Below are 12,532 nucleotides of genomic sequence, written 5' to 3'. Positions count from 1 at the left end.
CTAGATCATACTACTGACGCAGCAAAGAAGCTCTATCAAGATCAAGCCAAAATGCATTAACTCTTTCTTAGAGAGCAAGTAAAATTACTCTGCTACAATCTTTCTTCTAAACATGTTTAATGTTGATGTAAACTAGGCTGTAAGGTAAATATTTTTTTTCTAAAGGGCTAGGATGTGATCCAAATATTTATCCAAAATACATACATGAAAGTGTACCACATATTTCTAAGTATGTATATATATAATATATATATTTTGAAGATGAGAGAAATATATTGCCTTTCCTTAAAACCACAGAAAAACACATAGTTAGCTGATATAGACTTGTATGAGAAAACTGTTTACCCTATTGTCTAAGCAAAGTAGCCAAGCCAAAAATCTGAATTCAATATAAAAAGCAAATCACAGACCAAATATATCGTTAGCTGAAGAAGCATTCTAGCTGCTCAACCAAGTTAAAAAATAACCTCTTAAAATTTGAAACAAAAACATGTTAATATATGAGTGTAATACAGAAAACAACAATTACACGGATCATACCAGACAAACCATTATACAGCCCTCAGAGGTCCCACTCTGCAAAGCTAAATTAAAGCAGGCATTTAAAAATGCTGAAAACCTTTTCCAGTTAGTCTGATTTGGACAGATTAATTCAGATGCAAACAGCTTTTCATATAACTTGCAAGGAAGATTTTTCATAGACAATTATATTTCAAAGCGCTATAAAATATATATGGTGAGACTAAAACACCAGCATTTCCAGACCATTTCCTTACTGCTCTTACAAAAGCATTGGAAGCCATCTCAGATACAACCAGGGCATCAAAAGGACAGTTAGAGTCGGTATTTGAAATGAAATTAAATAAAATCTTCCTTTTAGTCTGCAAACACAAAACCTTTTCATTTTGGCTTCATATCTTTTAAAATTCTGGTCTTTTCAGGTCAAGTGATTTTTTTTCTCTTCTATTTTTTTTCAGAGTAACTGTGTTATCCTTTCCATAGACTGAATGTTACAGCCATTAGGTTCTAGGATAAATTTCAGGCACCAATTCTTTCTGAGATAATGTCTCTTGTTTCTGAGAAACTTCCCAATGACTGCATCCTGGAAAAGAATGAATTTCAGAAAAGTTACTGCTTACTGGTATTCCAACTAGCTCTGTCGATAATGGCATATAATTAAAAAACATCCCTGAATCAAAGAAAAGTATGAAATAATTTATTACAGTGCACATGGGTTTATTACCAAAATATTCTCTATTCAAAAAAGAAAAAGAAAAAACCCCCACCATGCTCATCTGAAAGCATATTAGACTATAGCAAAAGGTCCAAAACTGATAAAAAGACACAGAAAAATTCTTCAGAAAACATCTTGATTCCAGCTTTGCCAGGCATACAGCCACTGAATATCATAGTCACTTAAAGTTAACCCTGTTATTCCAATACTCAATGAGCATGCTAGCTGTATCATGCATAAACTGTCTGGAATGATCCTTATATACCATTCACCATTGTTTGAAAGTCTTATGTTGCCTCTGCATTTTGCTACTAAGTTACCTATATTTTTGTATGTCACAATATTTACCTCTGAAATAGTTTTCTCATAGGGATAATGATGAAATACTAATATACATACTAACAATGTGAAATACTTTGGGGTTTAAACTCTATTAATGTAGTGAAATAAGATAATAGCTCTGTTGGTTAACAATGGGCGCAGGGCTAATAATGCCCAGGGTGTAAGTTTGATCCCTGTACAGGCCATTCTATTGGGAGATGGGCTTGATGATCCTTGTGGGTCCCTTCCAACTCAGAATATTCTGTATGGGATATGCCAATGCTTCCAGTAGCTAACATATATTTATAGCAAATCAAAATTTCATCTTGATTTGCATTCCTTTCTCCACAAATTATACCCTCCAAATCCACTGCTTCTTAGCACAAGTGAATAAAAACTGCAATTTCACTTTAATTGCTATTGGAAAGAACCAAATATTTCTCTTAAAGCCAGATGAAATTAAATGCAGAGAAGAGAAATCATCCTTTGGGATAGAAACAAGACAACTTGTAAAAGCTCCATGAATTTGTAAAATATCTTAATTTCAATGAAATGTCATATATCAATTTTGTCATTTCTATTTGGTAATAAAATACTACAACATTCTCACAGTGTTAGGGAAAATAAATATATTTGAAATAGATGCCAGTTTCAAAACCGAAAGCTTTCAAAACTATTTTCAAAACTGCAGCAAAATATCAACACTAGATATTTAAACATGTTTTTAACTTTGGCAAGGAAGAGCTTTTTGGGTTGTTTTTAAATTCTGGTCTTAGTTTGAACAAAGCTGGCATTAGTTTTAAAGCCATTTCAATCCCAGTTAAGCAACAAATCCTAAGTGAAAGGGATTTTCAAAAATGTACTTTCAGTGATGTAAAGACAACTACTCTTCTTCCACATTTCTTTGAGTAGCTTCAATGAAGCACATCTAAAAGTGTACAAGGATTTCTTAGATGGGCCAAATAACGTTTTTCTACTACTGAGTTTGAGGTCCTGTTTTAGGATTGAAAGCTAGAATCTTGGAAATCATCAGGCACAGGCTATAAAGTGAAAAGTTCTTTGTGTGTCCATAAGAGTATTAATCACAGAAGGGTTTCTAGAGCATGGTCTTTTCACCACTTTGTTCAGGCAAGCAAATCATGCAGATCACTCTTTAGAAATGTTGCCTTCCTACAGCCCACAGCCACAACTGGTGACAGAATGCCAGTTTGCTCCTAAAGATACTTGGTCTTCACTTATACTGGAATCTCTTGCACAATGTGTTGCTATTTCTATTTCAGTAAAAGTAAACAATGAGCTTGGTAATAAAGGTCCTGGAAAGGCTAAATTGCAACTAGTCCCAGTGGGTGTCAAGTAACAGAAGCTCTTCAACTAGGCACACATGGAGCTGAATTTTGGATGAAGAGATCTCAACCATCAGCACGTAATCTCTCCTTTTTACACACCTTGCAGTGTGACAGCTGTGACGCTTGAATACTGAGAATGAAAAAGGCCATGCAGCACACTGAGGTTCATCCTTTTCTTGTATATTATTTTCCCAAGACATATACAATCATTATATGAATGACCCTAGTGTTTTCCGAGTTCACAACTTTGCCCTGTGGGGACTTCTCACATTCATAATTCAGCAACTGAATGTTTCTCATTGCCTTGCCTAAATTTATTATCATTTCACTTGTTATTAAAGTAGCGACTTACTTATCTGCAGCAACATGAACACAGTAACCTCAAGTTTAGTTTTTAAAGTGGCATTGCATTTTCATTCTTTAGGTTTAGGTAATGCTCTATTTTGGTGCTTTAATTTGTTCTTGAAGTAGCTGTCAATCAGCCAATTTACCTTTGTACTGGCTGGGTCCAGCTAGCAGATGCAGACAATAAATAAAGAAGAAAGCAGAAAGAAAACCCCTTCAGTAAAACTGAAACTTCAAAGTATTGAATCATCCTCACAAATTTTAAAGCAAAGATGCACACGGCTACAGTATATTCCACCTGGAGTTGCATGCAGAGAGACAAATTTGTCCAATTTGTCCTTAAATTTCTCAGTGGTTTCAATGTAAGTCTCTCATTCACACATACATTCAAAATGGGGTCATAATTGGTTCATATTGGTTCAGTATTTTTGTCTGTGAAAAAGTTGTCCTGATAAAATTACAAGAGTCCTAAGAACAAATTTTTTGTCCTTATAACAGCCAGCAAAGGTTTCCTATTCATTAATCATGACATAAAATCTTTTCCATTCATAATCAAATGATCATCTTGTTTGATGAATTTGATTCTACAAGTGTTATTAACTAAGATGCTTTCTGACTTGAGGCTTGACAGCATTTTCAATTTAAAAGTTTCAGAAGATTTCAGAGAGATCGGAAATAACATGATTAATTTTCAACACTACTTTTGCATCTTAAATTTATAGCAATACTTATTTATTTTGGTTTTAATGTAAGAAACAGAAAAGATATTGTCCTTAGGAATTAAAATGCAGTGAAAAAAAAAAGAAAATTAGCTCTATCTACTAAGATTCAAAGTGTTCTCCATGTCATACTAGGCTTCTTAGTCAAATATAACATTATTTCATAAGATTTTGTAGCTTTATTATTTTTATACCTCTTTATCACTGTTAATTACATTGTGTTAGCATTTCTGTTCTATATTTAAAGACTTAAAATTATAAAAATATTTTTATAAAATCCATAATTTTTAATAAAAATTAGTGAAAACAAAAAAAAATCTAGATGATATATTGAGGAAGATATCTGTGCAATAGACTTTTTCCCTTTTTCTTTGCCAATATTCAGTAGTACGATCTTACCAAAGAAAATAATATTCTTAAAAACCTTACTAACTAAAAAAAACCAGAAACAAAACAAAACCGAAAAACAACCAACCAACCAACCAAAACCAAAAAAGGAACAACAAAGAAAAATACTACATAAAATTGCAGCAAGGTATCACCTTGTATAACATTACCTATCACATTAGGACAGATTATTCCAATATTGGAATATCTACTATTATAATTTTTTTACAAGTTATGATTGTCTCCATTTCTACTCTTTTACTTCAATCAGCAAGAAATCAGAGCAGTTCTCTGGTTTGAGTGTTTGTTCCAACTGAAAACAAAAACCAAAACACCAAAACAAAAATAACCAAACAAAAAACCCCCCAACCAAACAAAGTCAATCTTTGCAAGTTTGAGATGTTTGTAACATAGATCCCAAATAGAATCATAATTTTGCCCCCTTTTCATTAAAGATTACAGACAAACATTGGTACACTCTAGAGAAGTAGTAAGGTACAACAAATTCCAGTTATATTTCCAATTCTAGATTTAAAGAATCCATATTGAATACTGGTTTACAATCTGAAGAAAAAATACACACCACCCTCCCACACTTAGGACTGGATTGTGACTGTTACTATGTGTTGTCTTCCCCCCCCGCCCTTTATTTAGTGCTTTCAGAGATCAAACTTTCTGTAGCCTTTGTGTCTGTGCAATTTGTCCTGGAGAATTACAGGAATACATAAAATGGTACATGATTTTCAGAAAGCTGGAAATAAAGTTATAGCTACACTGAAGTAGCTGTGCTGCTGCCACACCAATGGCATAGTGTGTTACTTCCTGAAAGCACTGGATTTCCTGCGCATTCTCTGTACAGGTGTTTTGTACAGCTGTAAGGAAAATCAAAATGACCGCACAAAGTAAAAAAATATCTGTATTGTGCATAAGCAGTAGGTTTCAGGCTTCTTGTCAAAGACTTGTCAATAAAAAGAATCATGAAGAAAAATAGAGATTTCTTTTATTAACTACTTAGTCAGTCTTTGCATCTGACTGCATCTGACATGGCAAATAAGGCTCTTCAGATTGACTTTGAAAAATATATCTTCAGAACATCTCCAGGACACTAGGATACCAAGATCTCCAGCCTTTCAAGCCAATATCATGATGTCTGACAGGGAAATAATATCTTCTCAATATCATCCTACCAATGATGGTAGGAGAAAAAATATTCTCAAGTGCCCAAAATTAGTTAATGACGAAAGTTTCTGCCTTCATAATTTTCTCATGTGTTAGAATTGAAATTCTTATACAGATCTTTATCAACGAGGTTTTTGTAATTTTGTCCTTACCATTTGTAGAATCAGGGACAATGAAGTACTTTTTTTTTATCCTGGGCTTATTAACATACATAGGAATAAACTTAAATATATTTTGTTCTTGCTACTGCTCTATGGACAAAGATGAATGCATTTTTCACTAGCTTTTCTGTTGTTGCCAAGCAGAGATTAATATTATCTTATCTTTTTTGTTTTGCTTAACACAATTCTGCCCCAAGATGAAGCCAAGGCCAAGGGCAGACAAACATTTCATATGGAAAAGAAAGATAAGTAAATATTCGCCGTAGGTATATTTGCTCCTGCATGGAGAAGCTAGTAAGAATCATGTGAAGAAAGCAAGTGTGTATACATCTTTTGATTCTCTCTTTAAATTGGCATTCTTATTAGGTGCACTGGGACCATTTTCCACTATCTGGAAAAATCCTGTAAAGCATTCCTGCTCTGTACTGTGTTAGTGCCACTGACCTTTACTCACAAAGAGTGCTTAAAAGACTGGGTGCATTATGACAGACACAAGAACTTCATTATACTGCTGAGAAAAAAGGGAAAACAGTTAATATTGTGTTCAAAGGAATGTTACTTCTTTCTCAATGAGCTTAGTAATGCAAAAGTTCACATTTTAGGAGTCTGATGCTGAAGCCTTTATTCATTCAAATTACTTAAATGGAACTATTTTTGTGAGCAAAATTGCTTTCAACTGGACATGAAGATAAAATTCTTAGCAACTCCTTGATATGAATTGATACAAAGATAGATTTCAAACTATTCATTACATGGAAAGGAAGTTTCAAGTACAGAACTGCCTCTGAATATTCTGGTTTCACAACATTTTGATGTAGGTTTCTGTTCCAGTTTGTGAGTGAAGAGAATATTTGCAAGGACTTAAAACGTAGCCCGATTTTATTTCAGGATTTGGTTGTATCACTGTTGGTCCAATTCCGCCATTATCTCTGGGCAGATTCCAGGGAAAATCAGACTATGCCTATGTCTGTGTGTGTGTGCGTGTGCATCATGTGTGCATGTGTGTGCTTCTTAATTTGTTCATTTGTGTTGTGTTCCCCTGTCACTGGGCCCTTTGGTGTTTAACAGAACAGATCCCAGAACTCCCCAAGAAAGTGGTCAGAGCACAAGCCTGCCAGAGTTTAAAGATTTGGACAACACTCCCAGGCACATGGCATGACTCTTGGGGGGTGTCCTGAACTTTGATGATCCTTGTGAGCCCCATTCAATTTTGGATATTCTATGACTTGAGTTATCTTTGTAATGACTGCTTTGAGATGTGGGACATCCCTCCCTTATCTGACCATGACTTCTTTGTAAACCCCCACCTACACTTGATCATCACTGCTCTGATTAGTTTGATTTTGGGTCTTTTTCTGTTTTGTACTGAGGGTTTGTTACTGCGTTTTCAGTCACAGTTTATAAACATTCAAGAGAGTCCAGAAAGTGTGCTAAGACTCAGGATTCCTGCTTAATAATTTCACAAAGAATATGTCTTTAAAAGGCAGCTTATTTGAAATTATATTCATGGTGACTGCAATACTTGCCAATTGAAAATAGTTTACAGAACTTTAATAACAGTAGGATCAAAAAAACTCCTAGATAATAAGCAACTTTTTTCATTTCCCGAATAATCTGTAAGTAGGAAATAAGGAAAAAGAAAGCCTTTGTTGTCAAACATATTTTCAAAATATGCTTTGCTCACCCAGTTACTTAGATTCTTTACACCTTAATGTTAAGGCCTTTGCTTTGAAAATGGTGTGTTTCTTATTTTAAAAAAAATATATATAGAAAAATAAACAAAAAATGTATCTGATGGTATTTATAGCCACATTATTACAATTACTGATGGCAGTTTAACTTTCATTTATGCAAAGTTTATGCACATAAGACTTTAATAGTTCTAGAAGAAAGGAACTAAAAATAAATGGAATTTCAACAGTAATCAAACCATTACTGTATTATGGTGGCACCATTTCAACTATTATTGATGCCACATTTCCAAAAGGTCATAAAATAAATGTATCTTTATTCAAGAAAAGAAATACAATAAAAATGATGAATATCAAAGGAATAAACTAGCAATGGTGGACAAATCCTCAGCACACTATCCAGATAGCAAAGTGGCACTCTGACCTGTTTTACTGTTCCAAATGATTGCATCTCCTGTGATTGAACTCTACTGAGTCTCACAAGAGCTCAGGAAACTCTGAGCTAAATCCTGCTAATATGGTACAGAAAGATGGGTGAATACTGTGCCCAACAGGTGGAAACTGACATACTAACAGCAATATCAGATGTAAGCAAATTTATACCAACAGGACACAATGAACATACTCTTCAGTAGTTTTGTGTGAATCACACATCACAATGGCTGGAAATATTCTGAATATGAAAATATTCTGCCTCATCTCACATGGTTTTTACCAGGCAAATTATATTTCCATAAGAAATAACAGTATGAGAATTCCTAAATAAAGAACACAAGATGTCATTTTGTTGGCCAGAAAAAGAAGTAAAAGCAAATATATATTTTATCAATATTTTTTTCCTAGGAGACATTGTCTTATGGGAAAAATTATTTGAATTTCTTTTATATATCTTCCAAAGATGCTACGTTAGGAGCAGAGAAATAGATTAAAGCAGTTCTCAAAAGCAAACTTATAAAAAAATATTCCAAAAGTTGTGAAGCTCTTTCTTGCCTTTCTTGGGGTCATTTTTATTATTTTGGTTGTTTTTTTATATTAATTTGATTTTAATGTAGATATTGAATTTAAAAAAAAAGAAAGAAATTTAATGATGATATTCATTCTTTGTTTGTTACACAGAAGCAACAACAAAAAACCTGTAGATTTTTCCTAAAAATTGAAAAATTTGGGTTTACTAAGCAAAGGAAAAAGATTCCTTAGTTATTATTAATTTTTAGTGGAATTATATCTCTTATTCCTTCTACAGTTGCTTATCACTTATCAAATCAAACTACCATGGCTCTCAGTTTCCTTTTGCAAACACTAAATTATTCTGAAAAAGTAATAGGCTTTCTATCTGCTTAATATTTCACTAAATGTTTGACATACATACTTGAAAAATTTCCATAGGCAATGCTTGTACATGGCACCCAAAAGCACTAAATAACAGAGTAAAGCCCAAGGCAGGGTACTATCACACAATGGAGAGTTCCAAACTTTTCTTCTATGAATAGAGGCATAACCTCAAAGTATATCTACTGATGTAATTGCAGAACTGCAGAATTATAGAATGGTTGGAAGACACCTTAAAGATCATCTAGTTCCAGCTGCCCTGCCCCATTGGCAAGGACACCTTCTACTAGCCCAGGTTGCTCAAAGCCCCATCCAACCTGGCCTTAAACACCTCGAGGAATAGACCATCCACAACTTCTCTGGGCAACCTGTTCCAGTGCCTCACCACCCTCACAGTAAAGAATTTCTTCTTAACGTTTAATCTAAATCTCTCCTTTTCAGTTTAAAACGATTCCTCCTTGTTCTATCACTATCTGCCTGCGTAAAAAGTCACTCTTTTTATAAGCCTTTTTAAAGAACTGGAAGGCCATAATGAGGCCTCCCTGGAGCCTTCTCTTTTCCGTGCTGAACAACCCCAGAGGTCTCAGACTGTGTTCATGAGAGGTGTTCCAGTCCTCTGAGCATCTCTATGGCTCTCGTCTGGACCCACTCCAATAAGCCCACATCTTTTCTGTGTTGGGAACCCCAGAGCTGGACACAACATTACAGACGGAGTCTCACGAGGATAGAGAGTCAGAATCACCTCCCTCAACCTGCTGGTCATGTTTCTGTCCATGCAATCCAGGACGTGGTTTTTTTCTGGGCTGCAAGTGCACATTGCTGGTTCATGTCCAGCCTCTCATCCCCAAATCCTTCTCTACAGGGCTGCTTGCAATGAGTTCTACCAGCCTGTACTCATGTCTGGGATGTCTCTGGCCCATGTCGATAAAATGGGGTAAAAAACATAAATCAAAATATTTATATTTATAATTTGATCAGGATTTTACTCAAGTAAAGGCTGTAGATTCAAATTCCAAACATATAATCTTTCTATATAGTCTGGTAGATTAAAAAACCCCTATTTCTAGTTGTACCTGTATAGGACACAGAGTTGCTGGCCACCATATCTTCATTGACCACTAAGGATTTTATTCAGCTGCTGGCCACTAGCATCCAATAGTATTTTAGATGCCTTAGACTATCAGGCTGAGGACTGATGAAGGGACTGGATTGTATATATCACCTGTGGAAAATTCAGATATTTGAATTAGACACTTTATAGGATGTGGGATGTTCTGTGTCATCACAAAACTCAATAGCTGCATATGGGTGGCTATCCAAATTGAGGACAAAAGTATGAAACATTTAACACTTAAATGCTGAAAATCTAAGTAATTTTTATTTTTATATCATTGTAAACAAAAAGAATGCACACAATATTTCCTAATATTCGTTTTCAGATAATGGGAGTAGGAAGGAAGAAAAGTGATGTTGATAATTAATCTGTAAGAGTTTCAAAAGAATTATAGTGAGCACTACTGACAAACTGTGTAGATCTTCCAGTTTATTTTCTACTCTTAAGCAAAGTCCATTTCAAGTAAAATCACCTTTTTTTCCTATTTATAAATAATATCTAGCCAAAATCCAATGAAAACTCTTTCCAAATGGATAGACTCAAGAAGGATTTCAAAGCGATTACTCGGAGCTAATCAGATTTGATCTGTAATCTGGGATACTGGCTACTTGCTGCAGATCTTTTCCTCTCATAGAACTACAGCCTGTTGAAAAAAATAATGTAATCTTGGTTAACACTTTAGAAGGAATGTCTTTCACCCCTGAAAAGTAGATAAACTCTTTATGGTATGTATTTCTTTCAGTCATATACCAGTTTGGATGCTATCAACAAAAGAATTATTTCATTCAAGGAATGTTTGTACCTTTTAACCACCACCCAAACAAACACTTTTCACACTGCCTAAAATAAAGGTAAAAAACAAATGCTGTTGCAAGTAGAGATGCTATTCTATAACTGACACAGGGTTTTCCCATGACTTTTAGGACTCAACCTTGGCCCTAGACACCTCCTTTCCAGTTGCCTAAGTATCATTAACATCAGTGCCCCAGTGTACTGGTTTTGCATGGCCAAGCTTTGGTAAACAGGGGGGCTACAGGGGTGGATTCTGTGAGGAGGTGCCAAAAGCTTCCTCTATGTCCACAGAGCCAATCTTTGGCAGCTCCAAAGATGGATGCGCTGGTCAAGGCTGGGCCAATTATGGTGGCAAAGCCTCTGTGATAACATATTTAAAAAGAAGAAAGAAAAAACAGCATTGCACAGATGTAATTGCAGCCAGGGAAGAGTGAGGTGAGAATAAATGAGAGGAACAGCTCTGCAGACACCAAGGTTGGTGGAGAAGGAGGGGCAGAAGGTGCCAGAGCTGAGATTCCCCTGCAGTCCATGGTGCAAACCATGATGAAGCAGCTGCCTCCTGCAGCCCATGGAGGTCCACGGGGATGCAGAGATCCACCTGCAGCCTGTGGAGGAGACCCACACCAGAGCAGGTTGGTGCCTGTGAGGAGCCTGTGATGCCGTGGGAGACCCATGGAGAGAGGACCCCACACTGGAGCAGCCTGTCCTTGAAGGACTGCACCCTGTGGGAAAGTGACCCACGCTGCAGCAGTTTTAGGAGGACTGTTGCCCGTGGGATGGGCTCACATTGCATTAGTTTGCAGAGAGCTGTTGCTCATGAGATGGACTCACGTTAGAGAAGTTCATGGAGAACTATCTCCCATGGGAGGGGACCCCATGATGAAGAACGGGAAGGACTCCTCTCCCTGAACAGCTGGAGAAAGAACGTGTGGTGAACTGACCATAACCGCCATTCCCTGTCTCCCTATGCCACTGAGGAAGGAGGTAGAGCTGGGAAGGAGGGATGGGTTGCAGAAAGGTGTTTTGAAGGCTTTATTTCACTCTTCATTACCCTGCTTTGATTCTGTCAGCAATAAATTCAATTATTATCTCTAATTAGAGCCTGTTTTGCCCATGATGGTATTTGGTGAGTGATCTCTCCTGTTCCTTATCCAAACTCATGAACCCTTTGTTATATTTTCTCTCCCCTGTACAGCTGAAGGAGAGCAGTGACAGCAGCTTTGGTGTGTGCCTGGCATCCAGCCAGCATCAACCCCTTACACACAGGCAACAGCATAGTGAAGAACATGCATATATAGAAATATGGGTATCTGGGAAACTACAGACCATTTCTGCAAAACTCAACAGTTTCTTATCCTAGAAGAAAATCCTCCTATAGGAATGTATAAATCGGACTAGCAATTAAAATATGCATAACATATTAAAATTAATATGGATTTATTTTTCAAAGGGGAAGGACTGTCTGAAAAGATGCATTCTTTGTACCTAAGCAGTCTTAGAGACTGAAGTTTCAATGTAATTTAAGCAAGTTTCCCATTTACTGTGCTCTAGTCTTCATTGTGAAGCTTTCTGAAAAACTAGGAACTGAATTATTCAACATTTTTTAAAATAAAACTAAAGCAGAATATAGACTCCAGGAATCACATAATCCACTCCAGCTGCAAGCAGACACTCATTCTTTGGAACCAACTGCAAGAGGACCGAAGTTAAAAAAAAGTAAAATAAAAAGAAATGTCTTTCACACAGACACCATACATGTAAGCACGAGTTTTCAGAATTGCTCAAGACGCTGTAAAAGAGTTTTTATATTATGATATTAAGTTCTGATATTTGACTAACCCTAAAGGCAAGAGGAACTACTGCATACACAATGTCATCAAACCATTTTTTAACAGTGATAGTTGACAAAATGTC

General features: G+C 35.9%; 1 long non-coding RNA gene across 1 annotated transcript; it reads right to left on the bottom strand.

The window, feature by feature from the left end:
- Positions 1 to 1,120: 1,120 nt before the first annotated feature.
- Positions 1,121 to 11,115, bottom strand: LOC116443816. The gene is made up of 3 exons (XR_004240066.1): positions 11,025 to 11,115; positions 1,477 to 1,479; positions 1,121 to 1,134 (listed from the first exon to the last, which is right to left on the bottom strand). It is a non-coding gene; the product is annotated as an uncharacterized LOC116443816 (long non-coding RNA).
- Between the last annotated feature and the right edge of the window lie 1,417 nt (positions 11,116 to 12,532).

Source organism: Corvus moneduloides, chromosome 5, assembly GCF_009650955.1.
Source record: "Corvus moneduloides isolate bCorMon1 chromosome 5, bCorMon1.pri, whole genome shotgun sequence".
In the NCBI taxonomy this organism is placed as follows: Eukaryota; Metazoa; Chordata; class Aves; order Passeriformes; family Corvidae; genus Corvus; species Corvus moneduloides.
This window is presented reverse-complemented; position numbering and strand designations above follow the sequence as displayed.